The sequence below is a fragment of the Oratosquilla oratoria genome, chromosome 17, assembly GCF_046742065.1.
Source record: "Oratosquilla oratoria isolate Oo_2021 chromosome 17, ASM4674206v1, whole genome shotgun sequence".
NCBI lineage: Eukaryota > Metazoa > Arthropoda > Malacostraca > Stomatopoda > Squillidae > Oratosquilla > Oratosquilla oratoria.
Window position 1 is genome coordinate 9,888,808 of NC_134793.1, and position 13,620 is coordinate 9,902,427.

Sequence of the window (13,620 nt, forward strand, 5' to 3'; positions counted from 1 at the left end):
ATGATGAAAGTAATTTCTCTAGCATTCCGCAAATCTTGGTCCCGACGTTCCCCAACAAGATATTCTTTTTTAAATATCTCCTTTCTGCTGTGCCATAATTTCTCTAAAGTTACATCCTTTTGTTAGAAAACAAACTTTCTTGGACCTCTGTGAATTAATCGATCTTTCTTTCATGTGTGTGCGTGCCGCGCGCGCGCGTGTGTGTAAAGTCACAAGATTACCCATAGGCCAGGCCATATATGAGCTCTAATCTCTCATCCTGGAGGGTAACAGATGTCGATCAAGAGTCCAACACGTGATGTAAGACCATGATGGTGAATCATACACACACACACACAAACATATAAATTCAATTTTCAAGGGTCCATGATTCGCTAACTGCGTAGATAACCGAGACACCTGCTTTAACCTTTGACCTTACGGTTTAATCAGTCTTCATGCGTTTCTGTCACTCTTTCCCGCTCATGGCATTAACCCTTTCCCTTCCGCGGCGGACGCTATGGACCCATGGAAATTAATAATGTGTCCGTCAGAAGGGTCAATGGGGCTTAAGTCTATATACCAAGTACTTTTTCATCTTTACATGGGAGGTAGTCAAGTCAAAAGGCACGTACCTTCTCCCACCCACCACCTTTTCCTCCCTCTCATCTTAGCTCCTCCTGGATGACGGGTCGTCCCTGTATCCCGTCCACTGCCTTGAGTCAGAAGCAATGAAGGAAAACACAGCACATCCACAGCAAGGCCGCTTTACTTTATCGGCGACTCCTCCGGATTTTTTAATTAACGTCAATGTACAAAAATGTTGTACAATTGTACTACAAGGAGGACCAAGGTTCTAGCGTGGCGGGCACACACGCCAGGATCCCCTGAATGCTATCAAAGTTCAACACTAACCGACTCTCACACTCCGTATAGCAGCATTTATGCTCAGCAAAGGCGTTATCACACTGGGCTATTTTTCCTCCAACTTCTGATTCATCGGCGGTACCGCCCACCTCAAGAACTGATGTATGGGTAATGCTGTGACCTTACACGCACACACACACCCAATTCCCCGCCCACGAGAACTGGAGTAACGACTCGCAGCGCAGCGATATTGAAATTATTTCAGCCCTGGGCGTGATTCGAACCCGGACAGCCGGTGAACTCTACCAACTGCGCCACGAGTTGTGTGCGTGTGTATTTACCTAGTTGTATTTTGCAGGAAGGGGAGCCACATTCGTGTCCAGCCTTTGTATCTCGCAGTGTCTAGTTTGCTCTTGAACTCATGAATGTTTTTTGCGCACTCTATTTCATTGTCCAGTTTGTTCCAAGTGTCCACCACTCTATGTGGAAAACTGTTTTTCTTCAGATCTCTTCTGTAGCTATGTTTTTTGATTTTCTTCCCATGCCCTCTTGTCCCAGTTTAAAAAGTCCTCTCTATTGAGTATTTCTGTGCCCTTCATGATTCTGTAGATGGTCAGTAGGTCACCTCTCTTTGCTCCAGAGTCGGTAACTCCAGTTTAGCCAATCTCTCCTCATATGACAAGCTTGCAAGTGCAGGTGCCATTTTTGTGGCTGCTCTCTAGATTCTTTCTATTTTCTTTATATTCTTTTTGGTACTGGGAGACCACAATGTCACCGCATATTCTAGTCTAGGCATTATCAGTGTGACCAATATTTTTTAATAATTTCTTCGTCCAAATATGGAAATGCCACTTTTATTGATCTTAGCAAGTTGTAGGATTCTCCGACAATTTTGTTTATCTGTTTATCATAGGACAAGTAGTTTGAGATAATTACGCCCAAATCTTTTTCGAATTTCTCTTTCTTTACCTCCTTGGTTCCAATTTTACATTATCCTGATATTCTATTTTCTATTTTTCCAAACTCCATTATGCTATGCTTGTTAATATTGAAGTCCACTTCCCATTTCTGACTCCAGTTCCATACCTTATTCAGATCTTCCTGCAGTGATTCGCAATCCTTTTCAGTTTTTACTTTCCTTAACAGTTTGGCGTCGTCTGCAAAGAAGCTCATGTAACATTTCACATCATCATCCTGTCATTCACATAAATAGCAAACATTATTGGAGTCAATACAGATCCTTGCGGTACTCTACTACTGATCACCTCTTTCCAACCTGAATACTTTTCTCTGAGCACTACTCTCATCTTTCTACCAATTAGGAAGTGTGTGTGTGTGTGTGTGTGTGTGTGTGTGTATTTACCTAGTTGTATTTTACGGGAAGGGGAGCTATGCTCGTGGTGTCCCGTCTTCATATCTCATTTTATCTAAACTATTTTTAAATTCATGTATTGTTTTTGCACACACCACTTTCTCATCTAACTTGTTCCAACTGTTTATTACTCTGTGAGGAAAGCTGTTCTTTTTCAAGTCTCTTTTATAGCTGTCTTTTTTTATTTTCTTTCCGTGTCCTCTTGTATTTCTGTTATCCCATTTTATCAGATTCTCTCTATCAGTAATTTCTATGCCTTTCATGATTCTGTAAATAGCTATCAAATCTCCTCTCTCTCTTCTTTGCTCTAGTGTCTGTAGTTCAAGTTTTTCTAGTCTCTCTTCATATGATAGTTTTGAGAGCGTTGGTGCCAGTTTTGTAATTGCTCTTTGTATTCTTTCAAGTTTTTTTTATACATTTTTTTGTACTTGGTGACCATATCGTTGCTGCATATTCCAATCTTGGTCTTATCAGGGTGATTAGGATTTTCTTCACCATTTCTTCATCCAGGTATGTAAATGCAACTTTGATTGTTCTTATTAAATTATAAGTTTCTCCAAAAATCTTATTTATATGTTTCTCAGGTGACATATTATTCATAACAATGACTCCCAGGTCCTTCTCATTTTCTACTTTTTTTATTCCTTCTTCTCCCAATTCATATGCTCCTGTTATTCTGTTTTTGCTTTTTCCAAATTCCATTATACTACACTTTTTTGTATTGAACTCCATCTCCCACTTCCTACTCCATTCCTGTACTATATTTAGATCTCTCTGTAGTGATTCACAATCTTCTTCAGTTTTCACTTTTTTCAGTAGTTTTGCATCATCTGCAAAGAAGCTCATATAGCTTTCTATTCCTTCATCCATATCATTAATATATATAGCAAACATTATTGGGGCCAGTACTGTTCCCTGCGGAACACCGCTTATTACTTCATCCTATTTTGAGTGTTGGTTTCTTATCACTACTCTCATTTTTCTTTCTTGCAAAAAGTCTTCCATCCAATTTAGTAGTTTTCCCTGTATTCCTCCTTGAGTTTCTAATTTCTTAAGCAACCTCTTATGTGGTACTTTGTCAAAAGCTTTCTTTAGGTCTAGAAATGCACAGTCCGCCCATCCATCTCTTTCTTGTATTATATCTATTAGCCTTGAATAGAAACATATTAAATTGGTGACGCATGATCGTCCTTGTCTGAATCCAAATTGCCTTGGATTTAACACTTTGTTTTTTTTTCTAAATATTTTACCCATCTACTTTTGATCATTCTTTCACAAATTTTTGCTATTGTACTTGTTAGAGAGACTGGTCTATAGTTTGTAGGTTCTTCTTTATTTCCTCCTTTATATATAGGTACTATATTTGCTTTTTTCCAATCTTCTGGAACTTTTCCTTCTTTCAAGGAACTGTTTAGTATGCTATGTATTTTGTCTGCCAGTTCATTCCTGCATTCTTTCAGAATCCAGTTTGCTATCTCATCTGGTCCATGCGATTTTCTGACATCAAGATTACTCAAGTGTGTCAATATTTCATTCTTTGTTACTTCTATTTCTTCCATAGGGGGGACTTTCTCTTTCCATTCAATCTCTTCAGGTTGTATGTTCTCCCTTGTAAACACTGATTTAAAATGTTTGTTCATAATTTCCGCCATTTCCATTTCCTCAGTGTATTCAACTCCCTCCTGTCTTAATTTCTCCAAGTCTTGTTTGTTTTTCAGTTTGTTGTTTACAAATCTGTAGAATAGTTTTGGTTGATCTTTACACTTTTCTATGACATCTTTTTCATATTTTCTCTTTTCCTCTCTGCACGTTTGTACATATTTATTTCTATAACCGGTATATATTTTCCATTTTTCAGGTCTTCTGTCTTTTTTCCATCTGGTCCAGGCTTTGTCTCTTTTGTCTTTTAGCTCCCTACAACTTTTGTTGTACCAGCATTTTACATATTCTTTTTCTTGTTTTTGTCTTGGGACATACTTTTCCACTCCTTTTTTGTAAATTGTTGTCAAAATATTCCATTTCTCTTCCACTGTTGTTTCTTCTTTGTATATTTCTTCCCAGTTTTCTTGTTGAAAGAATTCTCTTATTTTATCAAAGTTTGTTTTTTCATACATCATTCTTCCTTTCCTATATTGCTCATTTATTTTCCTATATTTTTCTTCATTAAGTTCCAGTTCAATCAATATGTGGTCACTTTTACTTATTGGTGTTTTATATTCAATCTTGTCCACTATTCTAGGTTCAGATGTAATTATTAAGTCTAGTCTCGATGGTTCTTCTTCATTTCTATACCTGGTGTTCTCCTGTATCCATTGTGTCATTGTATGGTCAGTAATCATCTCAAGTAGAGCGTTTCCCCATGAGCCGTCTCCACCTTTTACTGTCATTTCTTCCCAGCAGATTTCTTTGCAATTAAAGTCGCCCATTATAACTATTCTTCCTCCATCTTCCATTATTTTATTTAATGTTATCTTTGTGTCCTCTAACATACTTTTATGTTCACTCTCCTCCCATGAGGCTGTTTTCGGAGGCACATAATTTATCACAAATTTTCTGCTCTTCTTATCTCTGTCTTCCACTTCTATCATAATCATCTCTACTGTATTCTTTCCATATATGACACCCTTCACGTTTATATCCTTCTTAGTCAGGAACATAACTCCACCCCCTTGCTTTTCTCTGTTTTTAATCCAATGATTATATGCATCATGTCCTACACTGTTGGGTGGTAGTGGGCCTTTTAATTTTGTTTCTACAATTCCCATTATGTCCGGTTCTTTTTCTTTCAAATAATCATTCAGCTCATTCAATCCTGTTATTAATCCATCTATATTTGTGTATGACACTCTTAGTTTTCTGTCATTTCCATTGTGTTCTCTGTTTCCCTTTTGTTTTTCTCTTGTATGTCGAACTGCCTTAGTTTCATATTCACTACTCTCCAATAGAATCTCTCTTTCTCTGACTCCGTTCTGTTCTCGTTTTTTGTCTTAGCTTCAAGTCTTTTCTGCTTTTCTTCCTCTCTTTCCTCTTTATTCATTTCCCTTTTTATCCATACTTTTTTATATTGTTCACTTGTTGCTAGTTTCCCTGTTTTGGATAAGATATTCTCTGCCGTCGTTTGTGACCTGAATTTAATCTTAATTGGTCTGGTCTTATCTTTACTATACTTTCCGAGCCTGAATTTTTCCTCAATTTCCTTCATAATTTCTGGTTCATCTTCCTGAACTAATTTTAGTAAACTGCTTACTCTTTCATTTTCCTCATTGGTTCTTGAGGTTCTATCTGGGTTATGTTTCTCTTCCATTTCTAATATAATTATACATTTCTTTTTGTCAGCTAAGTCTCTTACTATATTCTCCTTCTGTCTCATCACTTTAATAACTGAGTCTTCAGTTTGTTCTCTCATTTGCTGTTTAATTATATCAGTAAATGCAACTTTACTGTTTTCTTTTATCGACTTCCATCCCTCTCTGTTTTCTTTACTATTCCTCTTCAATTCCTCATTCTCCACCTTTACTTCTTTTAACTGTCTTTTCAGGTTTTCTATTTCATCAGTTAGGTTTTTGTTCGCCTTCTCTAGTTCTTCCAATTTTTCAACCCTCCGTATAATATTGTTAACATGACCGAACCTACGCTCCAAGTCCTCGATCATCTTATCGACCTTCTCTTCTAGTCTTGTCAGTCGGGGGGGGTTTGTGTCCCCCCCACCCTCTTTAAATCCCTGGAAAATATTCTCATAACTTTCTACTGTATTGCTCTTATCTATACTTCTAATCTTTACATTTTTATTAGACATTTCATCGTCGTCGGGGGGCCGTTTGTTTACCTTTCGCCTGTCTGCCTGGGCCAAGTCTACTCCTTCCTCATTTCCTTCCATTTCCCTCAGTAATCCCTCCCCTTCTCCTCTTTCCCTACTTTCCTACTACTCCACGAGCAATTCCCCCCACCCTGTAAATACAATAGGCACTTCTCTTTGCGTTGGGATCCACAAAACTTCAATTTTCTTCAGAACGTCTTCTAAGCCGTCCGTTCGTTGAAGTGTGTGTGTGTGTATGTGTATGTGTGTGTGAAAGTAAAAGGGATAAATAATTTTATCAGTTTGTTTCACCGTTGACTTTGGAGGGGATTAACCTGTTCAACACAAGTGTTGGCGATTCCTTTTATGACTGACGTCACACCAAAAAATTAAGTCCGTAACACACGTCACTCTACCGATGGAATTAAATCAGATTTGTGTTAAATCTCTTGGTGCGAGCAAAGACATTTCTTATCCCTGACTGATTAGAGGTTTCTCTCTCTCTCTCGCTTTCTCTCTTTCTCTAAGGAGAGGTAGTTGGCCTATCTCCCAACCATGCTGATCAGATACCCTGTTCAGGCTGGGCATTGTTGGCTTGATGTGGAAGTCTCCTTTGACCTAACCTTTTCCTGGAGAGGCGCATCCTACAAGGCAACAAGTGGTTTAAGAGGTCCTTCTCCTTGGGTATGCTGGTTCATAGCTTATCCTTCTCCTGAGGACTGCAGCTTATCCTCATGGGTCTGAGGGAAGATCATCTTTTCTGGCACTCGGCAGATGCTCCACAGCGCCCTCTTACTGCCACCCCCGTCAGTGAAACCGAGTTTGTATTCATTGCCATTGCAGTTTTTTATTGTTTTTGGATTATCTAGTGTTTTATACATTATACATTATCTTACTGTAAGATGTCATATTTTCGTGGCTTCCTGAATTCTTTTTATTTTCTTTTTAACCTTCAAAATATGCCATATAACACCGACCCCACCCCTAAGGGAAGAGATAATGTACCTTCAGTTTGGGGAACAACTAGGATAACGAATAAAATGTGGTTGCGCGCATCCCTTGGCCACCGGAGGGGTGCCATAAGACCATAAGGCCTACACTAGGCAGTTCCATGTCCCTTACCACCTGTCATCCCTATCCATAAAGTTATCTCATTTTTACTTAAATCAGTGCTCACTACATGGTTACTAGGTACATTCCATCCGTTAATCACTCTGTTGGTAAACCAGTTCTTGCCTATCTCCGTCATAAACTTTGGACACTGAATAAAACAACCTGGCGTTAACCAGAATAAAATAAAACCAGCGATACCCGTATCGCCTTCATTTTGAGGCGTATATCTCCTTTCGTTAACAAAGGAGATTGGGTGAAGCACTTGGCTACCGCCAAACTTCGAGTGTCCCCCCGCAGGAGCGCACGCGCACTCACCATCTTGCAATGCGGGTGTCCAACTGACTCCCACACTAGTGTAGGATATAGGGAAATGCAAATGAATAAATAAACAAATACAAATAAAATAAATCCATAAAATAGAATAAAGGGCAAATCAATAAATAGAAATGAAATGAAATAAATTAATAAATAAAAATAAAATAAATATGCACTTCAAAGTGCAAACCCAACTTAAGAAAGTGATAATATATCATATATATATATATATATATATATATATATATATATATATATATACATACACAAACTGCAATTCTTATGCTTTTCAGAATAACTGCACAGGGTAGAATATATACAGTACATATTTGATAAACCAATGCATCAATGGAAAATTACAACCCAGGAGGGGGCTAACAACCAATGAATCCACATCAGAATCTCAAATCCCACTGATCAGAATAAATACTGTATACATATTCATTCTTTGAATATATACATTTACAAATTTATTCTCGAAAATTCTAGAAAAATAAGATAAAATGTGGGGTTTTGACAATGGGATTCTGACTGGACACCACATCCAATATAGGTGCAGGTCACGCCGGGAGGCGCTTAGCAACCCACGAGTGGTGCGTGTAAGGTCATCGCAATTTGCTTGGAAACCTAATTGACTTGACCGCTTCTGTACCGGATGACGCATCTGTCTGTAGCCCGGCTGCAGCGGCCGTTCAGCTCCTCCTGGCGTGATGAACCCCGCACCGGATGGGCGATATTCAAGGTCGCTATGGCCAGATGTAGTCTATACTCGTCTATTTTTGTCAAATATAGTTTATATTCATTAATTTATTCAATTATATATTTATTGATCTATTTATTTTTGCCGAATATAGTTTATATTCATTACTTTTTCAATTATCTATTTGTTTTTGTCAAATGTAGTTTATATTCATTAACTTATCCAATTATCTATATACATATCTGTTTATTTTTGTCAAATAGTTTATATTAATTAATTGATTCAATTATCTATTTATCTGTTTTTGTCAAAAATGTTTTCCTGACCAACAGGCCGGTATGGCCAATTATAGTTTATACTTATTAATTTATCTAATTATCTATTTATTTATTTTTGTCAAAACTGCTCTCCTACCTCATTTCTCCACTCCTCCTCCACCCCCTACCCCTCTAATGTTCAACACGCCAACTTACATTGCTAACAATCTAACTTTATTGCAAAATATCTGTATAATCTTAGTTTGAATATACAAAGGAGTGTTGGTTCTTTGCATTCCCATGTTTTTAATGATACCTTGATGCTTATTATTGATACTAGTGATTAATGAAAACAACAATAAACTAAAAAATAATTAATCTACCATACGAATATTAACTTGGGATATATCAAATATATATTTATTTTCCATATATATATATATATATATATATATATATATATATATATATATTATATATATATATACATACATACATATAAACTTGATAAGTAAAATATAAGCGTAGTTCCTTGTGCATTTGACTAAGAATAGCGAGAAGCAATCTAGTTTTAATAAGATAATCACTGTAATATATCTGGTGGAATTTCATACACAATGGTACCGATTTAATAACTTATTGATAATAACTTACCCATAACATGATCTATAAATCTAGTCATTTTTGGTCATAGATGGCAAGGGGGAGTGTGCCCCCTATTCAGGGCCCTTACATGTGTGTGGGGGGGGGTGCATGTGCCGTGGGGCGGCACATTCTCGTTTGAACATGCCGCCCACAAGGCTGACAAAATAATTATAATAAGAAAGGTCAAAGGACCCCTGAATTTTTTACAGCAATATACGAATTTTGCATTTGAATTAACAGTATATGAAACATTTTCCCTTATCCTTTCTGCAATAGGGACATTAAATAATATTCTAAAATTATGTTTAATTATTTCGCAAGCCAATAGCTATAATAGGCAGTAAGGAATGGTGGAGATGGGGGAAGGGGGGGGTGGGGGTGCGTCACTGAGAATTTTGCCCTCAGTTTCCTTAACTCCTCATCCCTCATATCTATATTTATGTACACAACAATGGGATCAAACCAGGTATCCCCAACCTATTACTCCCGAGCACCATTTTGCACACGGCGCCGATAAAAAAAAAAAAAATCATCAGAAGCATGAATTTTCTGTTAATCATTTGTGCAAAATATGTTTGCCCTTAAAACAAGTCTTTTAACATGACTGCCAGGGAAAAAATCCTTCGCAACAGAAAATAATGTACACTGTCATAGTTATTACAGCAACCCACGTAGGATTTTGAGTATCATTGCTATAACTACAGAAATTGTTTAGTGGTTAGAACGGTAGCAACTTAGTTAATGACTAGAAAACTTTCTTATAATCTAACAAAAAATAACTTTTATTATTACTTTGTTTTACTAGTTCAATCTGTTCATTTGGATTGCTAGTTTGCCATTACAATCTACGGATAGTGTTCATTATTATACTCAATGAAGTTTGTAAAATTATAACTAATATTAGAAAGAAAGCGTACAAGTCTGGCGAAAGGTACGGTGTACCGCGTAGTCTATTTACGCCAAATGTATTGAGGCGTATTTTGGGGTCACTCACATTTGCAATTCATCTAGAGGAAAAAACATATTTTCCGATGTATTATAATGTCCTGATAAAAACCGATTTTGTAAAAATGGCTATCTTAATTTCAAATGAATGTTAGGAATTACTATTCTATAATTCTCGTTTTATTTGCCGCTGTACTTCTGCCCAATTATTGGCTACCTTATACTTCATATCGATTTGGAGGGAGTGAAATAATTGTAAATAATTGTAAACTACTAAATAAGTCTTGTCACTTGGGAGTATCAGAAGCTACCACGATATTTGTATAATAAATTCAAGGAACTGGGTTAATGTATAGCGAAAAAACTGCAAATTTCAAATCACTTTACCTTTGAGTTTGAAATGTCCTGTTGACATCCGGTGACATCCATTCTCGTACATTTACCCATTAAATACACAATATCAGATCTAAACTTGGCAGTGAACGTTGAATTACTAACGGGGATACGCTGTGAGAAACACTAATGGATTTTGGCACGTGGACTTTGGTCACTGACACTAGTTTCAGTCGACTCGCATCGTTGAATTTTAAAGTGGCGTCGTGCAAGCATCTGATATATATTACCTTGTCGGCAAATGCAAGGTTCTGCTAAATAAAATATAGAAATTAATCTTAATAGTTTTCAAGCATGATAAATGTAAGAATAATATGTAGAGTTCGTTTTACGAACCACATACCTTTAAAACGAGTTTTGATGCAGTGGTTTACAAAGTGCGCATTTCACCACCCTGTCACATTACATTTTACTTCTGGGCTGGTAATAATTGACATACATGTCTTGTGTCACATTCTCTATTGAATAGTGATTTTTATTACAAATTACGCATGATCTCTAAGTGTTACTGGTTTATAAAATCAGGAAACTTGGGGATCGACTAAACCCGTGGATTTTCTGGCATACAGATTTTGAAGCGTACCCAATGTTGACAATTTTGCACTACTGCTAATGGAAATTATTGAAATTGATAATTATTCATATACTGAATGTAGACCATATTTTATACTAGACTTTCACAGGGATGTATAATAACTGTTTTGGTCACATAGGCCTGTCACCTATATTTCAGACAAAAGCATTACGCAGTCAATATTTATCCAATTAGCTGGTAATCGTAGAATGTGGTTTACCTGCGATAATCTTCGTGAATCATCTCGCGCGGCCCTCATAAGTTAACTAAGTTTTTATATGCGAGTCTTGCAACTTCAAGTAAGACTAGAAAGAAGTTCAGGAGGGATAAAAAATTGATATGAAAGACAGGAGAGAAAAGACAGGGACGACACCTGTTCTGCAATTTATTTCTAATTGCTGCTTTTGACGCTAGACGCTAGCTTCTTTATTCGCTACTGAAACGCCGGACACCAGCGGTAAAGTTGAACATATTAAACAGACACTACGAATTAAAAACTCCGCCGTTTACACAACGCTTTTCACTCTTAGTCTTCTCCCACTTTTAAACATACCCGGACCTCGAGATCTCTCTTAACACACACACACACACACACACATATATATATATATATATATATATATATATATATGTATATGGATATTAATGTTATAATATCAATGCTGATAATAATGATAATGAAGCAGTCACAATCCCAACGAATAATACGCCAAACACGCCCAAACTCTACACGATCACCCCTCCAACCCATATTGCCAAAATATGAAAAATATACAAAAAAAAAAAAAACACCCTTATACTTCCACGATCACGAGTCCAACACATGATCCAAGACCTTGATGAACCACCCTATTCTCCGAATCAATGGTCAGACTTTATCCTCACTTATCAAAGTATCCGAAACAACAATAATAACGATAACCGAATTCCGAACTGGTCGTAGTACTACATAGTGCACTGCATGTGTCAACAAATTAACATGTCTATGCTATATTTCACATTTGTTAAAGGCGTATGACGTGCCAGGAAGTGGTGAATCTTATATAAGCTATATCTCCTAGGTTTCCATAAAGTCATATTCCTAACCCACAGAGCATTCTGAGAACGGATAGGCATAACCCTATCCTAGTCACCACATACCCATCAAGGAATCCTTTCAAGCGTCTTCAGCATTCCTCTTTTCACCAGAGCAATTGTTGACATGCTATGTACTGTTGTTTTCCCGTGTTTCTAACATTGTGGAAAATCTCACACTGCTGTCATACATTATCTTACATATTTCGTGTGTTGTTCTAGTTAGTTGAAGATGTTTATAGTCTGATTCTGTTATTCATTTATTTTATTGTATGGAATTAGATATGGTACTGGCGTTTTGATGACCTGGATTTGATGTGGAGCTATTGTTGTATGGAGGGCACATTCAGAGTAAGTGGTTGTTGCATGGTGTTGCATGAATCATACATTCCAGTAGTATGTCTGGTTTTATGAAAGAAGCTTTGCACTGGCAGGTAGGAAAATAGTTTCCAGTCAGTAGATGGGCTGTTCCTTGACTTACCTGGTCTTTCTCCAAACATCTAAAACCATCCTCCCTCCAAGCTTGTGATCTACTAAAATTCATATTCCACACGTTAGGGAGTAGACAACTGTTCTAGCTCTATACAGAAGAAACTCCAGATATTTAACTTATTCCTCTACTATATACACATCTCTGAGTACTTATGTGATCCTTTAACCTGTACCTTTTACAGCACTCTATTTGCAGCTTGTATGCAAAAAATGGACTCTGCCGTACCCTGACATCACTAAAACATCTCTACTGTATCAACAGTATCAGTATCCTACACCATTAAATCCTCTACAACCTATCAAGACTGACAAATGCCCATCCATAGAACAAGAGAATGGGAGATCTACTATCCACATTGGAAAGTCAACATTTCCCATAACACCACCCAATCGAGCCACCTGGTTACTTCCTCCATTATGCACCCTGCCTCACTTTCTCCACCTCAACATTGAAAACTATGTGCCAACTGAAGTAATGCAACAGGAATCTCTCTCCCACCTATCTACACATTCAACAGCTGCTGATAAATACACTGATGATTTCCATTCTATCAATAACAATAACACAAAAAGAAATAATGGAATATCTATCAAACATTGATGTCAGGAAATTACATGGCCCAGATGGAATTGCAAATTGGATTCTAAAAGAATGCAAAGAACTAACAGACAAAATACATAAGTTGTTCATTTAAAGAAGGAAAAATACCAAAAGACTGGAAAAATGCTAACACTGTACCAATATATAAAGGAGGAAACAAGGAAGAACCAACTAACTACAAGCCAGTCTCACTAACAAGCACTATAGCCAAAATTTGTGAGAAAATCATCAAGAATAGATGGGTAAAACACCTGTTAGACAATTTGGGTTCAGACAAGGAAGGTCATGTACCACAAACTTAATATGTTTCTACTCAAGATTAATAGACATAGTGCAAGAAAGGAATGGATGGGCTGATTGTGCCTTCCTGGACTTACAAAAAGCTTTTGACAAAGTACCACACAAAAAATTATCAAAAAAAATGGAACATATAGGAGGGATACAAGGGAACCTGCTAAAATGGATGGAGGACTTCCTGAGTGGTAGAAAGATGATAG